This window comes from Pseudopipra pipra, chromosome 4, assembly GCF_036250125.1.
Source record: "Pseudopipra pipra isolate bDixPip1 chromosome 4, bDixPip1.hap1, whole genome shotgun sequence".
Lineage (NCBI taxonomy): Eukaryota > Metazoa > Chordata > Aves > Passeriformes > Pipridae > Pseudopipra > Pseudopipra pipra.
In genome coordinates, this window is record NC_087552.1 from 56,889,998 (window position 1) to 56,908,938 (window position 18,941).

At 36.6% G+C, this 18,941-nt stretch overlaps 1 protein-coding gene across 4 annotated transcripts in view; it reads right to left on the reverse strand.

The window, feature by feature from the left end:
- The window catches only part of STIM2 (stromal interaction molecule 2), a 65,210-nt gene that overhangs the window by 41,189 nt on the left and 5,080 nt on the right, over positions 1-18,941 (reverse strand). Inside the window, exon 1 of one of the 4 annotated variants that reach the window (XM_064653069.1) lies at positions 17,729-17,746. The exons of the other annotated variants lie outside the window; for them this stretch is intronic. The gene's annotated coding sequence lies outside the window, so the exon portion shown is untranslated. Of the gene's footprint in view, positions 1-17,728; positions 17,747-18,941 lie in introns of those variants that run through there. 4 annotated transcript variants of the gene reach the window in all.

Here is an 18,941-nt window from a genome sequence, read left to right on the forward strand (position 1 = left end):
TTTGAAAACCATGATTTTCATAGTTTACTTCAAAGTGGTAGCATCACAAATCGAGAGCTTAGTATGCTCACCATATTGTAAGCAGACAATCTCACAGATTTATTTTCTCACTCCCTTTACCTATGATAACATTACACACAGCCTATACCAGAGAGACAACGCTACTGACCCACTTCCCTACTAGCTTAGCAATTATCAGTTAAATTCTCAGTTTGTCCTTCCTTTCTAGTTTAAAATTTAAATTTGGTATTCTTAAGATATTTAAAGGAGGAAGTGTCATAGCACTAAAGGAAAAGTCTTTCATTCAGGCATATCAGAAATTCAATCTGAAACCTTTCTTCTAAACAAGTCTACAGATTTACTTCTCTCAGCTTTCAGGACCTGGTCAGATGACATCATCTCACATTGGTGACATTCTTGCTCAAAGCACAAGTTTGACATTCAGTGGTCCCTCTTCAATCATCATCTCCATCACCTCCTCTGAAAGGCCGATTCTACAGTAACAACTGTGGGTCATCATCACTTCTGCTCTCTTCCCCCCATACTGGGGGCTCCAATTCACAAATACAAATAAACACGTAATTGCAGCAGCCAACCTTATTTACAAAATCTTAATTGTATCCTCACCCTATGTTCCTAGGATGCTCCAAGGAAGCACTCCTTATTGAAGAAGTTGCTTACCCAACATATCTACATCCCAAAGTATGAAGTAAATACCTAATAATAACAAGCAGAAGAAAGAACAAGGCAACTCTGAAGAAGCCCTTGGAAAATCCTGCTTAAATCCCAAATCTGTGCACAGGTTTTACTTCCTTTCAACATGTATATGTACTCCTCATGTCAATAGTAACTATTCATGCATACAAATCAACTTCTCCTAAGCAATGCCTTGTAAAACCTGTATGTTTTTACCATCACATCAGCTATAACCAGTACATTGTATATAAGGAAAAGAGATGACTTTCAGCTGAACTTAAGGCATGCTAAGGAGAACAGGGTGTCAAGAATTGTTATGCCCATAGAAGCCCAGAGCTTGAAAATCTATCTCAACAAGAACAGGCACATTCGTTTCAAGAATGAGGGGGTTTTTTAAAGCTACACTATGTTGTATAAAATTGCTTTGCATCTTGTAGTTCCCTAAGAAATACTTTTTAAACAAAGAGACATTTTATACACACAATCTTATAAAGGCAAAAAAGCTAGAAATCTACTTTACATGGCCATGTCTAGCCACAAATGAATGACAACCCACACTTTTAAGTGAGATCAATTGCAAAAGTCTACATTTGTGCCATGGCTAGAGCAAAGAAACATCGACACGGTTAGTCTTCTAAAGCTCCGGTAAGATTCCATGTTGTTTTGGTAAGAAACCTCACCTTTCCTTTCAGTGATTTAGAAATTGAGACATCTGAGATTCTCTAGGGACTAATACATTAAAAAAGTTTTAACGGCCGTATGCCATTTACAAACTTTAAAGGTAAATATTTTGAGAACTATTAGCAATTTTCATAAGCAGAAGAAGGGAAGAAAAGACAGGGTTGTTTCAAAATGCTTTTACTGTTTTTATAACCTGCAAAAGTAATTAATGAAAAGTGTTACATAAGTTACTGCACTACAACTGCAATCTTGATCAAAAATAAGATTCAAGATCCTGTTAGCTAAGTTGCCGTTAAGAGCAGGGGGAAGGGAAAGAGAAGGGTGTGGATAAGATAGTAAATCATCAGTTTTATTGATTGACTTAGAGCAGTGTAAAAACACCACCTCACAAAAAACATTTAATATATTTACAAAAAATAATTATTTGCCATTTTAGGTAACAGACTTTAGCCATATTTTGACTGGAAAGCTGTAGAAATTATTGCATATATTACTGCACTAAGAAAGAGAAACAATCAAAATCAGATAAACTGAAGTGAAATCAAGGAGATATGCAGAATTAATGCAACCAACACCCTGAAAAGGTATCCAAATCTAATCCAATAGATCAGTTCTTAATCTGAAACAAGTTCTACCTCAACATGAAAAATACTGAGTTCAGTAGTGTGTAACTACCCACAGCATCATCTTAGGGAAGGTGCAAACTCTGAAACACATTCAGGGCTTAAACAGAACACCAACAAGAATTCATTCCAACCTTTTCTGAACAGCATCAGCTGTTCCATGTAACTGCACACTGAACTTGGGCATTACTTAAGGGTAGGCTTTAATGCAATCAATTAAAACCTTTTCTCTAACACTTGCCAGGAATAGCTTACCTAGTAAGCAGAGTAAAGCTATTAACATTTTTAATTACCAATATTTAATCAGTCTCAAGTAGCAAACTAACAGAGAAATCAGTGCAGCAAACATTGCTTAAGTTTACTAAATGTAATGGTGTAAACAACTGCAAGTTTCATTGAGTTTTTAAATCTAAAGGTTTGGAGAATGCAGAAGTCAGTAGGTAATGTAAATGACTCGTAGTAAAATTTAATCTCAGCACTAAGGGTTTCTTTGTTCAGTTGTTGTTGGGTTTTTTTCCCCCCCAAGAAGCATAACAGAAGTATTTCAACAGAAGTTTTAACAAACAAACTTAAACACTTGGGTTCTTTAAATTCCCTTGTTTCATACAAAATCACATGGTTATTGATTTACTGATCCCTTACAAAGGATTATCTGTTGTAGTAAAACCTGATTATTAGAATTCCTTTACCTTGGCAATTAAAATAAATATTATACCACAAACTTAAAGCCATAGACAGGACTGCAAGACTCCCAGACGGCGGCAGAAATTAAGTATATACTATTCCAAGTACAGAATACCAAAAACTTACAGAAACTGTCAAACAAGTAAAAAAAAAAAACAAACCTAACTTTAACAACAGGAAAGTTGAGAGCCAAGTACAATTTTTCAAATTACAACAAAATTCTGCAAATACCTACAGAGATAATAAAAAAAAAAAATCTACTTTACTAAAAATACAATCCTATGTTGCTACCAAAGCACAGCTTTGAAAAAAATCATTCCTTTTGCCGTCATTTACAGTACTTTTCCAGAATAGGCCAAACAAATACAGGAAATTCCATAAATGCAGACCAGTGAGGTGACAAATGAAATACCCAGCTCCATGGATCAGTCTAGAACATGGATTTTTACATCCTTTTATTTTAAAAGCAAGTATTCCATTTATTCTAAAAACAAGTAACAAGTAATTCCTGCCCACACTCCATCATATGCAACATCATATATTCACTTAAAAAAAAACCTCCTTAAATGAACACAAGAACATGCTTTTCTTATCTGAAAGGGCTTTCTACCTGCGGGCCTGTTTGAAATGACTCCAAAAAAGAGACAGCACGAGGGTGAGGGCTGTCATAAAAAGAAATAAGCTTTTATATGCTTAAACACCCACTTGCACTTTTCAAATTAGGTCAGCATTTGTCAGAATAATATAATTCTATGTATGCACAAAAAAACCCCAGTATACTCATCAGGACAAATAAGAGTGTAGACAATTGCTAAATAAAAGATATCTGAAGTAACAGAACACAAGCAACTGCATAAAATCAAAATAAAGACAAGAAGGATTTTAGCTCCAGTTTTTCACAGGGACATCTTGATGCAAATGAGGTCTGAAGACTTATGTTTCCTCTAAATATTTTATATTTATTTCTGTAGGTATTGCTACACAATAAACAACATCAGTACATGCCAAGTTCATATAACAATAACTGAGCACAGGCCCATTGACCTACATATGAACAACACCTGCAGTAGCCCAGTAAAACACAGAAGCAAGAATGGTTTTCCACCTTGTCAAAATTAGGCCAAATGGCAACTTAAAAAGAACAAACCTGGGCAACAGTTTCATTTTACATTTTTCCTCCAAAAAATGTCAGAATCTGTTCAGTCATCCCCATGATCTTGATCCAAACCTAAAAATGCCACCCCAGCTCTGCCTGCACACTCTACATTAGTTTAATCTGTCTCTGCAGTGTAGAGTTACCCACCCACATGAAGATGTGGCTGATAGAAGCCACACCTCAGAGAGGTTTCAAGCAAAAACAAGGAAATCAGGCCAAACATACAGCTATGTCTGCTGCATCATGTCTTCCAGTCACCTCTGAGACTGCAAACTAACTCAAAAACCTCTCTCTTCTCATTAGCATCTTTCCTGTCCGGCCAAAGCCCCACTGCCAAGACACTCCCAGGTCCCTGGCACAAGCTCGAGACAGGAGAATAAACTGCAGCACAAGCCCAGTCCAAGCTGAAGCTGCAGCCTCTGGTGCGTCAGTAACTAATCAGGAAGATAACAGAAAGATGATTTCCTAAGTCAGTCTTGAGATTTTCTGTATGGGTGTAAATATTTAACTCGGTTTGCACACGCCTCAGGCAGGACTTACAAAGTGAACATAATCACTTTTAGCACATCGCTGAGCAGTACAACTAGAACCACCAGCCTGTGCTTTTGCACAATGCTCAATTCACAGGTAGGAAAATACTTTCTCTTTTGTTAGGGGACAAGAGAGACAAGAAATGTGTTGAAAGTAAAGGAAATAATATCCCCATAATTACATACTCAATTGGATATACTGTAACTCACTAGAATCTAAGCAACCTTACCAAAGAAGGTTTGTGAAAAATGTGCATAATATGTAAATAAAATGTTGCTTCTTAATAGGAGTTAGTAAAAAAAAAAAAAAAAAAAAAAAAACCACCAAAAACATACCATTCTTCATTTGGTATGTAAAATGTTTCATTAGCAGAAATCAAGAAAATTTTGCCTTGTTTCAGTTTGAATCCACAGGAATTCTTGGACACCCAGAGCCACAGATTCCTGATACAATGTCCTCCATTTGTTTGCTATTTAACACATTTACCAAATATGGGAAAATTACCTCTCCCCTTAATGCCTTTTTTTACTCAGCCTACCAGAGTGCCTTGAGTTTTTCTCTTCGCTCATCAATACACTAAATATTGCATAAATATATTCTAGGAGAAAAACAGCTACATTCAATTCTGCCTGAAAAGCTTCAACTTTGTTTCTTGAAGGTGAGATAGTATTTTACCTGAAGACAAATTCAACAGCCAGTAAATCATACAAAATCCTTGTCATAAGCTGCTGTACTCCACAGAAGAGAGTACAACACGTAAAACAAAACAAAAGACAATTTTCAGAGACAAGATATAAATGCAGAAGAAAAATATTGAACACAACATATGGAGCAGATCTTTTGTACTCAGAGGCTTAGAACCATGCAGTTTATACCTGAAACAAACACTGAGACTTCCTTTTTTCCTGTCAGTGCTGGAAAGCTACAAGTTCAATTGCAGAAATGACACCGAGCATAATGATCTTCTTCCTTCCTACTGAGTTTTGCTGTTGACAAAGGAAAGTATGTTAACAGAAAATGCCGTCTATGACAATTTGCAGAGAAATCCAAGCCTGAGCTGCAGAGAGGGAGATGTGGAGGGGAAGGGACAGAACAGCTGACCACTGCTGATCTCCACACTAAGTCACCCAAGGTAATTAAACATATTGGAATGTTTTAGAGAACTTCTTACCAGAAAGACTGCTAATTGGTGTTAACTACATTAAGTTATTTGCTTAATAAGCAGCTATTAAAAGTTGCTAAACAGAGAAAAGCAGAGGTAATTACACCTTCCTTGCTTGAGTACTGTGTGCTGTTCTGCTCATCTCCAAACAGAATGAGCATAATTCCAAAGGAAGAAAGGGGAGATCTTCATATGCAAAAAGCATAGGATAGAAAACAAAGTAAAGGAAAGTAAACCAAATAGTGAGGTTTTTTCAAATTGATAGTATTTTGAAAAGCTACTAATTAAAAAAAAAAAAAAGAAAGAGAGACAAACTGCCTTTACATGGTGTAATACACCATTATGACAATAAGTTCAATTCATCATCAGGTCCAAGACATCAAACTTTTTTCCAAGTGAGATCTACATGCTGGAACATAAAGCCATGTTTATTTTAGATAAGAAAAAAAAATCAAGCAGTCTGGAACAAGTCTTCACATTTCAGGACACAAGGCAACTAGTGAATGTTTTTTGTTAGGAAGAGTTATAATAAATTGCTGTGCTGCAACTATGTGCTAGACTTCCTGCAATATCCTTTCTCAAGCTCCAGGGAGAGGTTATTTCAAGATACTAGATAAACTATTTATTTTTCTGAATTTGTAAGGTAACTATTAGGTTCTTAAACAAGGTTTTAACCAGTTACTTCTGGACCAGCAAGGGGGGAGAAGCACACCATAATATGCCTAAAAGCCTACTTGTGAATAGCATCAATTATTGTCTGAAAGAGCAGTCTTTGGAAAAAAATACAATTTCCTAAGGAGTCTCCATGGATTTCTACATTACACCATCATGGATAATATACATGGCTTTTAGCTTAAAGAAGCAGACACCAATGTTTTAGTTAAAGTTGATCCCACAGGAATTGAATCCTCTCTCCTCAGGAAGTGAAGTTTTACCAATATGGTTCTGAATAACAGATAGTGATAGATGCTCTGTAGAAATGCAAGTAAGTTGGCTCTTTTATGAAAGCAGTAAAAATATTGCCCAAGACCACTTTGTTCTGAACATAATATTTTGATAGTCTGTGAAGATCTACAATCACATCCAAAATTTGACTCCATTAATATTTTTTAAAAAACGAGGTAACAGAAGAATGTGATACATGCATCGTCCTTGTCTGTTATCCAAGTCTTTGGAAGTAAACAGATAGTCATAAGTAAAGCTAAATTATGTACAGAAAAGTGAAAAAAGCATTTAGGGGTTTTTGCAGTGTATTTTCAGTACTAGTAATTTTTGAACAATCCGTTCTCATGCATACACTAACATAAATTCTGCTAAATGAAGGGTTTTTTTAAAAAGTAAACCTACCCTAAAAACAAAGGTGCTTTGTCAATGAATTAGCTAAGAACTTTCAGTCACGTAACAAAAGTATGCAAGACTATGCCATGAGTGGAATAAAGAATACAAAATGTAACCTGCCAGGCGCCCTCAGAGTGGAAAGTTTCAGAATCACCACATTTCTCATATAAAAATAAACTATGTTTCTTAATTTAGCACTTCTGTTTTGCTTTATAATTGTTTCTTATGCAGTTATAAACTTTATACAGCTAAAAAATTATTATTTAATTACGTGAACAAACACACCAAAAGAATGACAGACAAGGAATAATCCTGAGCAACATTTCACAGCTTCCTGACTCGTTTACTGCTGGGAACTGCATATGCAATCCTTTAAACCCTGCACAAATCAAAGCTGTCACCACTGCTATCCTAAACACCTGCACTTCTCTAGGATAGCATGTTGTTAATGCCAAGAGGGTTTTTTTCTAAACACATGCAGCCTTTTTACAATGGATTGTGCATCATGGACAATCTTTGCTACCCTCCCTTTACAGAGCTTTTCCCGACCATCCCTTATTCCTCTGGCAACTTTTACTTAGTTTCTCTATCCATGCTCAGTCAGTATCCATCTTCTGCTCAACCTTCATAAGGCCAGACTGGCAAACTCTCCTTAGTTACTCTTTTCTTTCTACAATCTGGTAGGGCAACAGCGACAGCTGCTTGAGACATCACATATTAGTCCAAGCAGGTGCATGGACAGAATGGAAGACTTAACTTTGACATACTTTTTGCTGAAAGTTGACTATGCTACTTTTAATTACAGAATATTTAATATTCATGCAATATTCAGCATTACTATACCTAAGTAAGGTCCCAGTTCAGAGGAGGTATTAACACAGTCACACAACATATAAAGGTCCTTTTGCATATATTGTGTTAAACTGAACACAAAAATCATTTCCAACATTAAGTGTTGGGTCAATCATCAAACTCCGACTGCAATGATACAGGCATTTACTAATTGGGCAGAAATCACAAAAAGTCAAAATAAGTTCAGATAGTAATGAGGCCTTAACTAATCTAAATTGCTTTGCATCATATTTATTAAGAACAAGCTCCAGATTTCTCAAGTACTCACCCTCATATCATAAACAACATAAAAGCAAAAGCTGCATAGAAATTTACTCCTGGAATATTTTTTGAACACCTTACTTAGCAAATTCCATTGGACATTCAACTGAAGAAGTAAATAACAGGTGTGACCAAAAGGAAAGGTCATGTTGGATAGGCATCCAAAGACAGAGTTTTGCCCAAGGAAAAAAAAAAAGACATTAAGTTAAAAAATTACATCACAGAATAAGTCATCCTATACTAGAAAAAACAGTATTTCTAAATATATTATTTAGTTATTAAAATATTTGCATATAAAGAGTTACCCTGCAGATTTCTAGAAGTCTTAATTACATGAAACACATTCAGCTGTGCTCAAAATTACAGTACAGAACTTAAGCATACGTGTTCACTTATTACAACTTGCATTAATCAGAGATAACAGATAAGACTTCTCTGCAGATTCCAGTGTTAGTCCAAAAAAAATGAACAGACACTCAGGAGAATCCTATAAAATATTCCCAACAACTTTTAAAAGATCCTCAAAGGCAGAACAACTGTAGCCTCCTAACAAGCTTCAGATTATATGTCACTGAACATTCCTGAAGATTCTGGGTTTTCTCTGTCTCTCTGATATCTTTCAAAGACAAGCCTATGCCATCAGAAGAAAAGTCATTGCCCACAACTCTCATCTTTCCAACTGCAAAACACGTTTGAACAGGAATGAACCACTAAGAGCAACTCCAGGGCTACGGTAGCTTCAAAAGCAGAGTAGGCAGCACAGCATTCTGCTTGTGACTAAACCAATCACAGTTGCATGATACTGAACAATTGTGGGCGAGGATATCACTACTTCTAATTTAGTACAACATTCTGCTACAAAGTACAAAGTGTTACTTGAATTTCCCTGATGCAATTAATGCAGAGGTGGAATTGTTCTTTCCTTTTTCCATAGCTGTGCTTCAGTCTTATCTACAGATCTAAAATATTTCTGTTAAGAGTTTTCAGAACTACATTAGCTGATGGCTACGCTTTACTTCTGATATTCCTTATGAACATAGGCAGCACCAGCTGTGCATCTTACACCCACAAAAAAAATAAATTTAGCAAAGCAGGGAAATTCTTTCTGGAACCTACACAGCATTTTCAGTTATGTAGTACTGCACCCAGCATCTTACAAGACCCACACAACTCCTGCAGCAAAAGTTTAGCAGTAGAGAAATGCTGTATTTAGGTTTTCAATATTCCTTTTCCATTCTTAAATTGGAGCAAAAAATAAGGGGTAAATCAAATGAGTTGAGAAAGCCTGTTAAAGAGGGTCGGGGTACACAATCAGAACATACAAAACATGCACAGGATTTGTTGGGGTGAAGTAGGCAAGGTAAATGCAACAGATAAAACATTTTTTAAAAATTTTACCAAATATATTATGAAACATTACATACTAAAAATTTTCCTTATGCTGCAATCCAAACATTCAGACGAAGTCAGTAAAACGGTTCAAAAGGTGAAGAGAATGCAAACATAGATCATCTTCTCTAGTAAATAAGTCATATACTAAGAAGTCTCAAACCTTCTGAAAGTGATAAATTATTTCTAACAAGGCTATCAAAGATGGGGAGAAGGAGTTAACACCACCTCCCTTTCCCTGAGTAACATATTAATTATAGCTTCTTAGGTAGTATTACTGATTGGCTGAAACCTTATCCTGCAGCATTTGAAAGCTAAATCACTTAGAAAACAAAGCTTAAGTGCACTTAGAAAGCACTGCAAACATAAATATCAAATTAATATCCAGCCTGAGCAGTAATTATTCATTCTGTAGCATTCAAAAAACTTAAAGACATGAAAGAAATATGACAAAAATACCTGACTAAAAAGAGTTTAAGTTTACATATAAACCTAAACAGATTAGAGGCTCCTTAAACAGAATAAGGCACTGCTTCTAGAACAGTTCTCTATATATAAAGCCAGAAGAGCAATATTTTTGCACTGCATCTGAACTAAGTGTCCTCTTCACACTCAACAGAAATCTAACAGTGAGCAGACTTAGTGACAAGATCCATATGTCGAAACAGGGCTTTCTACCTCATGGCAAAACAAGTTCGCTCTGTTAGAGAAGGAGCCCAGAAGGTGACACCTCAAGAGATGTGAAATGAATCCCATCCTTAAAGCTTCTGATCAAGTAACACCATGGGTATGTGCTTCAACACCTCTGGGCCCTACAAACTCGACAATGTTAAACACCAAATTAAAGTAATATGAATAGGTGAAGCAGAAACTGTGCATAATATTGGCTACCCAAGTATGGTTTTCTGACCACATCTTGAAGTTTGCATGGTCTGAATCACCATCTCCCAAATGATGCTGGCTTTCTCAAAGTCTCATTCATTCATGGCTGGGCTTTGCAAACGAAGATTTGGGAAGGGCTCTACCTACGTTTGTTACCAGCGCGTTGGTGGCTAAAAAGGCCAATACGAGAGAGACATATCCGATTGCAAAAGGCACAGCAGAAAGACTCCTTAGGTGGTATATCCTGCAAGACACGATTCTTTCTGCATTAGTATAACAACAGTAGCCTTGGCATGAGCAACAGCCATTCAGAAAAGCCAAGGAGAAGGAAGCAGGCTCGCTGCTGGATATATCCAGTGTGGGCAGTAACAGCTGCTTGCTGGGCTGGCTGCTTTCCTCCACTCTGGGCCCTGTACCTCACCAGTAACCACCACAAATGCTTCGCCCAGCACCGAGGCCAACAGCAAAACTTCCTGCCTGCTCTGCCAAATGCAAACTATTATTTCCCTATTTCCTCTGAAAGGAACAATTGCACAAGAGCTGCAGGAGACATGAAAGCCATCCTTTGGATGATGACACCTCAAGAAAAATAAAATATAATTTCTCATAGAAGTATTTAACCAATATTCAGATATATAGGTATACCTATTGTCTTTAAAATCTCTCAGGTTAAGAATTAAATAATTGAAGTTATTTTCATTACAATTAAACTTCATATCCATTTTAATTGCTAAACAAAAAATTACAATCAGTAAAGTCAAGGGATTTCTCCTATTTAACAAACCAACTAACTCAAACTTGTACTTTGAAGTATTCTCTATTTAACAACAGTTCAAGATAGGCCAAAGAGGTAGCAAGTTTCAAAATATTTATAAGTGAGAAATCCAAGACCATCAGGTGAGGGTATTCCATAAAACACGTGAACATGCCAGAGCCAATGGCTCAGGATTCATGCAAATATTACAGGCTACTTACAGCTCTTGGACAAGATGCACAGGACAAGTACAGCACTTACCTTGCCCTAGCACTTCCAACTGCAATACTTTGAGAACTTCATTACTGGTGTTGGCAGTTCTACTTGACACCAGTATGAACGTCAAAATTCACCCTTTACAACATCTCTAACTTACTTCACACACCAACACTAAGAAAATACTCAGGAACTATGCTCTCCACTAGTGTCCAACAACCCTAGGGTTAAGTAAAATACTTTAAGAAATGCCTTATATGCTTTAGCTCCACACAACATCAGAACTTGACTACGGAGCATTCCGTATTAAATTCACTACCTAGCCAACCAAAAGGAGTTCTTTGAAATATTCAAGCAGTTGTACAAACGGCAGCCTCTGTGCTGATCCCAGGACATAAGCTGTTGTTTTCATCCATGTGCAGAAAGCACTGAAGAATTTTATATATGTCAGTCTTCTTCAAAATTCTGAATGCAAAACTTGCCAAGGAAAATATAATTATAGCTCTGTCTTTATCGTGAAGTACATGCTCCTTTCCAGCTGCTAACCAGTCTCTTACTACACTCCCAATAAACTAAACATACTAGAATTAAGCTTGTACTTTACGATCATTAAAAATACAGCACGGACCTGAAAAAGCAAACTCAATTTTCTCTCCTTGGAACACCATACTTTTCTTAATTTTCATATGCAAAATGTCCTTGTTACCAGCAGATTGTTTCACTTCCACTTTCGTCTTAATCGTGTGCAAAAAAAAATTTGAAAAAGGCAAACTAAACTAGACATCCATGAAACATTTCTGCAGTTGGTTTTCAGAGCAGAACCCAAGGCAAGACCAGACAGTTTCACTTCAAGTATTGACAATCATACAGGAAGCAGTGAAACAATTACTTTTGTTCCACGAAGCCTTCTAAACCTTTTTTTTTTTTTTGGGGGGGGGGGGATGGTGGTGGGAATAAAAGATACAAGAGGCCACAAAGTCTGAACAGTTAGTGATTTTCCCTCAACACCTTGCAAATAAGAGTGGCCTGGTAGGAACTACAGAGTGAATGCCCACTTTCCAAACCAAATTGGATGAATGATCTTCAAAAATGGGTTGATCAACCTCTAAAATTGCCACATTACTATCTAAAAAACTACAGCTGCCTAAAATCTTCACCCACAGTCAGATCGAAAGGTAAAAGACCAGAGACTGGTTCTCCCATCACAGATAGCAAGGCACAATATCTATTCTTTAATTGAGTATTCTGAAAATTACAGTATTATTACAGTATTCTGAAAATTCAGTATATTCGGTTGGTATGATTAGTCCTCTGCTTAAAGCCTTCTCAAACACTTCACAGATCCCAAAAATACAGTATCAAAACAACAAATTACTAGAATTAAAGCAACATTTTTTAAAACATTTGTACTAAAGCATCAAAAAAATTCAATTCAAATGAATAATCAACTATTATATTTATATTTAAAGAATAAAAGCAATAATTTGAGTAACAAGACAATGGTTGTCTTGTTCTTTGGATTCTGTAAGAATGTTAATCTGCTTCTGACAACCTTTTGGGCACAGAAAACTAACTGTGATAAAAAAATAAAAACCAAAAAAGTCATTGTAATTTTGCTAACTCCTGGCAGGAAAGAAATTTCAGTCTTAGGAGACTGAAAACCAACACAAATCAACAGAAGAAACACAGTTCAATAAAATCAATTCAAAAAGTGAGCCAGTGCCAGCAAAAGTTTTGCCAGTCCTCAAATTGAAAACACCCACCTAGTTACACCTCCCAAAAACTAACCACATAAATTATGATGCAGCTTACTACAACATTATGACATTCTCCTTTAAGCATTTTATCCTTATGCTTTCCACTTTAGCAGTTAATTTAAACATTTGCACAAAAACAAAACTGAAGTGCTAATGGAAAGAGCAACTATTTTGTCAAAGTGTCTTGCCTCAAACAACACAACCATACCTTACAGTTTCACAGACGACTAGCACAACTGTGTGAATTGGCCACACTGACTCAAAGGTGTCCATCTAGTTCAGCCTTGCAGAGGACCAGTTAGCAGCAAATGGCACAGGACAAAGGGTTATGGAAGTACAAACCTTCCCCAAAACAACACCTTTTTATTTTGCAAAACAGTCTGCTGTAATGAGTTTTCTAGCTCAATTCTACTTGTTCATGCAGGCATGTTCTGCCCCTTTGCCCTGGAAACTGGGAAGTGGGGTGGGGATATATCTATTTTTAAACATTCTCCTGATTTTCAGTTAATGCCTCCAGGCCTCACAGCATGAAAATAAGTGCCAGTCTTCCTATAGTTGCCTCCCTTACAATACTCAAGATTTCAAAGAGGTCTGCCACATCCTCGCTATCACCTCCTAAGACCCAAAACCCATCTGGTTGCCACAGTGCTTTTCCATCCCCCTCTCCACTTCTCCTTGGCCTTCCTTGCTGCCAGTCCACTGTTCATTCAACCTTTGTTTAGCTAACTTCAGCATATTATTCCAGAAAAAAAGGAACCCAAAAACTAAACTGAAATAGCTCAGCATGAGGAAGAGGACAGGCTGAAGGCCTAAACCACAGCTGCCAACACATAATGTCTTAAGCTTTTGAAGAACTACAGCCACAAGGCAGGTCTTTTAACACCAAGAAGTCTTACTTTCTTTTCTTAACAAAAACACACATATAAAAGCACTGACTGGCAAACTTTATTCAAACATTTTCTAGTTTTACATATCCTTTCAAGTGACAATGATTAGTATTTTATTTCCCTGTCTTCATAATTTGTAGTATTTCTTCCTGAGCAATAACTAGGCTTTTTCCAAAGAACAATCCACTATTACTCCCAAAAAATCTCAAGTATAACAGCTAATCAGAGATCTAATTAATCAGTTAAATCCAGTCCAAGTATACACTTAATGGTTTGAAAGTACTGATTAAAGTAAGCTCCTTCCTCTCTTCTCTCCCTGCACCACTTTTTTTGCACTTCAATACTACCATCTCATCACCCTGTCACAGTCGCACATACTGTGAAATACCAGAGACCTCTGCAAGCAACAGCAGTTTATCTTGAGTCCCACTTCATCATCCTGCTACACACCAAACTTTCACTCCCTTCTAATGCTCCATCTGTAACCTTCTAGTTCTGTGAAGATGCATCCTTTTGCTTTCCATTAAGATAACACTGTACCTGGGACTGCTCATCACTCTTTCGTAAGGAAATTGCGATTTCCGTGAAACTGCTCACAGGCCAGGTTGCACACAGAGCTGCCATTTGGCTGGAATAAGGAAGTCTTACCACTCGTCAACATCAAGAGAAATTAGAGCCTTGACTACTGTTCATAGGATACTATAAACAGACATGAGACAACATAAAACAAGCTTCCCAGTGCTTCTGAGACAAGAGAGAAACATCACAGATGCATAGTTTCTTAGGATGTTTACTTCATAGAGGAAACAAACCAGTTTTACTTGCATTCTTTTATAATAGTGCTTAAAAGTAGTCAACTGGATGCATTTAGAGTTCAGATAGGTGGAATTTTTTTCTTTCAAACATCTACAGTTGAATCAGAATGGGACGTGTTCTTATCCTGTATTAATAAAATCATATTTCACCAGATTTACTTTACAGAAGTAAACAGTTATGCCAGACATGCAATTTTAGCTTTGAGAGTGACCTCCATTACAATAAATCAACTGGCAAAACCCAAATTAATTCCTGAAACACAGGTTTCATTCCAGAGCATGGATTTTTATATAAGCTTACTACCTACTATCATCTAACATCAGTTACTATCATCTAGAATAACTAATCTCTTTAAGAAGCCCTAGGAAAATCATGGCTCTACTCCCTCCACAAATATTATGGATAATTTGGTATTTCCTTATCAATTCTGAATGTCATTTTTCAGATTCACAGTTGGTATGACCTGTGTAAAACACTGCTTTTTGTGAGTACCTAAGTCTCCCTTACCGACCTTTCTCAGTCACTATTTACTTGCCATGAGTGGGCTTCCACTAAAATGGTTAATAATACCTTCCTCCAGCCCTGGAGGATGCTGTTGTGCAGCTGTGCACAACAGATGCTGTTGTGCAGCTGTGCACTGAACTGAAGCAAAGACATGATACTGATGTAAAAAAAAAATTAAAAAATCAGTCACAACTTTCATCTTGATCAATTCCCCCAAACTAGCCCAACTCCAGATGTGATAAGTGAGCAACTGGAACACACAGAATAGGCTGGGAGAGAGAGAAAGCAACAAGCAGAAAGCAGGAGCACCCCTTTCTGAGAAACCGCCGATTCCAAGGTCAGGTTAAACCAGTAAGGAAGTCACATCCTTTAAAGGCTGCAGAGCTACAGGTCTGGCACTGCTGCCTGCAACACTAAGGCAGTAAGGCCAATTATCCTAAGTGGAGTTTCACAAGACCAAAACCAAAAGGCAGCCTTAGAATGAAATGCCAGTGAATAAATACATAACAGAGGTTTGTACACTGAAGTCAATAGAATCCATTTCATGGGCTCTTATCTGTACTTTAGACTGACACATAGCTGTGTTGTTTCCAAAGTAACTACAATACCCTCTATGGCACTGGTAGTTTCAGTAAATATATTTAGGAAACACAAACCAGGTATGAACAAGAGACTGAGGCAGCCGTGTTCAAAAAAAATACTGACAAAGTTAAGTTTTTGAAATAAAAATTAAAAATATATGCTGAGAAAGATGGAGCTGTCTTCATGCATTTCATCTGCCAACTAAAAACCACAACTAGGAAAGGATATAAATATATTTTCCCTTCCTGACACATGACAATATAAATTTTGGAACTATATGACACTATATAGTCCAATTTTCATATTTACCAAATCAGTAAACAATACTTGGCACTAAAAAAGTCTTTTAATTTTCACTTCAAAATAATTTTTAATACTTCAGGCAATGAAAATAACTAAGACAAAGGTATTTTGGCATACAATGTTACAGCAAGTTACTTTCCAACCCTCTATATATAGCAATCTAGAATTAAAACTACAGTAGAGGGAAGTCTCCTACTCAGAATAACTACCTTTCATATTTGTTTCAAAATCATCCCAGAACACATGATTTGGGTGTGGGTTTTATTTGTTAACACTATAGTATTTTTTGGTTGTTGTCATTCAAATAAAAATATTGTGTAGCATTTCAAAATGAGGAAAAACTAATCAAGCTTGTTATTTGAAGACTACTAGAGAGAAACAACATAAGACATTATTTTTATTTGCTTTCGATATGGGCATACAAACAAAAGATTCACCTGCTTACTGCATCTAGTGAGGGCGGGGGTAGGAATGCATTTCAAGTAAAAATCTGTGGCTGGCAAAAAAAAAATTTAGCAGACTGACAAAAGTTATTAGTCAAAATTGATAATTTCCTAGAAAAGCTGACTGAACGTATGTAAACAGAATAAATCTCAAAAATAAAAAATCACTTATTGAGCCATTCACTCATTCATCAAATGCTACACATAGGAAAAAAAAAACAAAACACACAAACAAGAAACATTCAGGAATCAATGCTAACCAAGCTCCAGGGAAGCCAAGAGGAGGTATTTACTATTAGGAATAAAACAGCATTTGTGTGAAAATTTCCTTTCTAAATAACATATTTAACTTGCAGAAAACTCTGAATTTTAAGTAATTCAGTGCACAGAGACACTAGATGGAACTGAGAAAAACTGTTCCTTTATCTGTTTCACATTACTACACATGCTTAATAATTACAAACAATTAACTCCTTACTTTATTTTAACCCACAAAGCAAGAAAGCATTCATACAACACCTTCAGGTATGGAAGGTTTCCCTTTCCAAGGAGTAAGTACACAGAGCCTAAAAAACCAAAATGTCTTCACCAGTTTTTTATTCAACATAATCTTGCTTAAATTAATACTCTACCACGAGGTTTGTTGGGTTTTAAACACAGCTTTAAATAGGTTCAGATAAACTACTGTTTATTGCTCATCTCAGTTTTAGAAGCTGAGAACATGCCAACTTCTTACAAATGAACACTAACCACAGAAATATGGTACACACAAAAAAATCAGGTATTAAAATTTTAACTGGAGACAGTACCAGAGGGCTGGGCTGCTGTTCACTTTTAAAAGCTTCATGATGCAGAAGAAAAGGCAGAAAACAGAAAGTGTTTCCTAGAGGAAAAAGATCAAATCCATCTTTGCATTCCTATAAATTCTCAGCTACTGCAAAAGTTAAAGCTTCACACAATCCAAGTAGCCCCAACAACCATTCCAGTGTACACAAGCTTCTGTGGTGCTGCTTGTGGTTGGCAATACAAGCTGCAATGAGTCAATGATGGATTTCCTTCCCACCTCAGCATCCAGGAATCACTGGAGAAGCAAGATTCATCTGCAGTAGCATAACACTGTCTGCATAGAGAGTAAATTTTCTCCAGATATACTTCAAGATCTTTGCAAGGGACCACAGGAATATAAGATTTAAAAGGTCAGTGGTTCTTACCTGTTAATTCAAATTCTGTTGAATCAAATGAGTCAACAGTTCTGAGCACTGTGAGCTCAAATTCTTAACTGTTCTGACAAGCACATTACTTTCAATTTCCACGACAGTTTTTAGTTAAAACTCTAGAGTACTTCTCATTACACAGATTTCAAGATATTTGTACCAGATCTCTGAAAAATGCCATGATTTTTGGATTTGAAAGAAAATGAGCAAGATCCAGAAGAAAAGGGCAGGGGGAAGAAAGCTATCACAAATAAAACTCCCTTCAGTTCTTTGAAGTGCTCAGAGGAATGAAGTAAACAAATGCAAATTTTCTAGTACCCACACAATCATCACATTCTGTTTATGCTGATTCTAAATTTTAACAAGGCATTATCATTTTATTCACCCCTCCCCTTTCAGATATGCGAAGACAGTTTCCATAGTAACAGGAGAGACTTAGTAGTAACCAAAGGCAGAATAGCACTAACTTATGTAATAACTTGAAACTCACCTTGGTTTCTAAAACGTATATGTGCTTATTTTAGGACAACAAACACAGTGGCTATTTATTCTTTACACACACCCTATTATGGTCAAAATAAACATCTCAAATCCCTGTATTTTAATAAGTCAGTTTCACAGATAGGATGTAACAGACTAATCCCAATGAAGTCTTTTCAGACATCAAGATTTCCGCAGTAAATTACTCAACACTTATGTCTAAAATAACATATTCTTGACTTCTGAGCATTCTCTGACAATGCCTTAAAAAAAAAAAAAGGGAGCACTACTAATTTTCTTAGCTTTCGCACATCACAACTCTTTGCTACATGTTCCTCAATGCTGATTGAAAACAGATCCTAAATACAAAAAAGACATACAAGTTAGAGCAGGCAAGCTAAAAATCAATTAAAGGATATCAAACTGCTTACTTCACACAAATATTAGAAAACCCCTGTATTTTTAGGTGTTTTTCATAGTGATAGTATCATCATGGGAAATCTTATCCAGATCAACTGCGCCTGTCACTGGGTACAGTCCTCCTTTGACAAACATATGGCAGCTCAATCTAGTCATGATAGATCAGTATCCCTGGAGTTAGGCAGAAGAAAATGAGTCATGCCCAAGTTGCGTAGGACCAGTCAGCCAGAATCTGGTAGGAGGTCCTCAGAAAAGCAGAGCTGCCTTCAGAAAGCTTATAGCTGAAAGGGCAACACAAAAACCTGCTGAG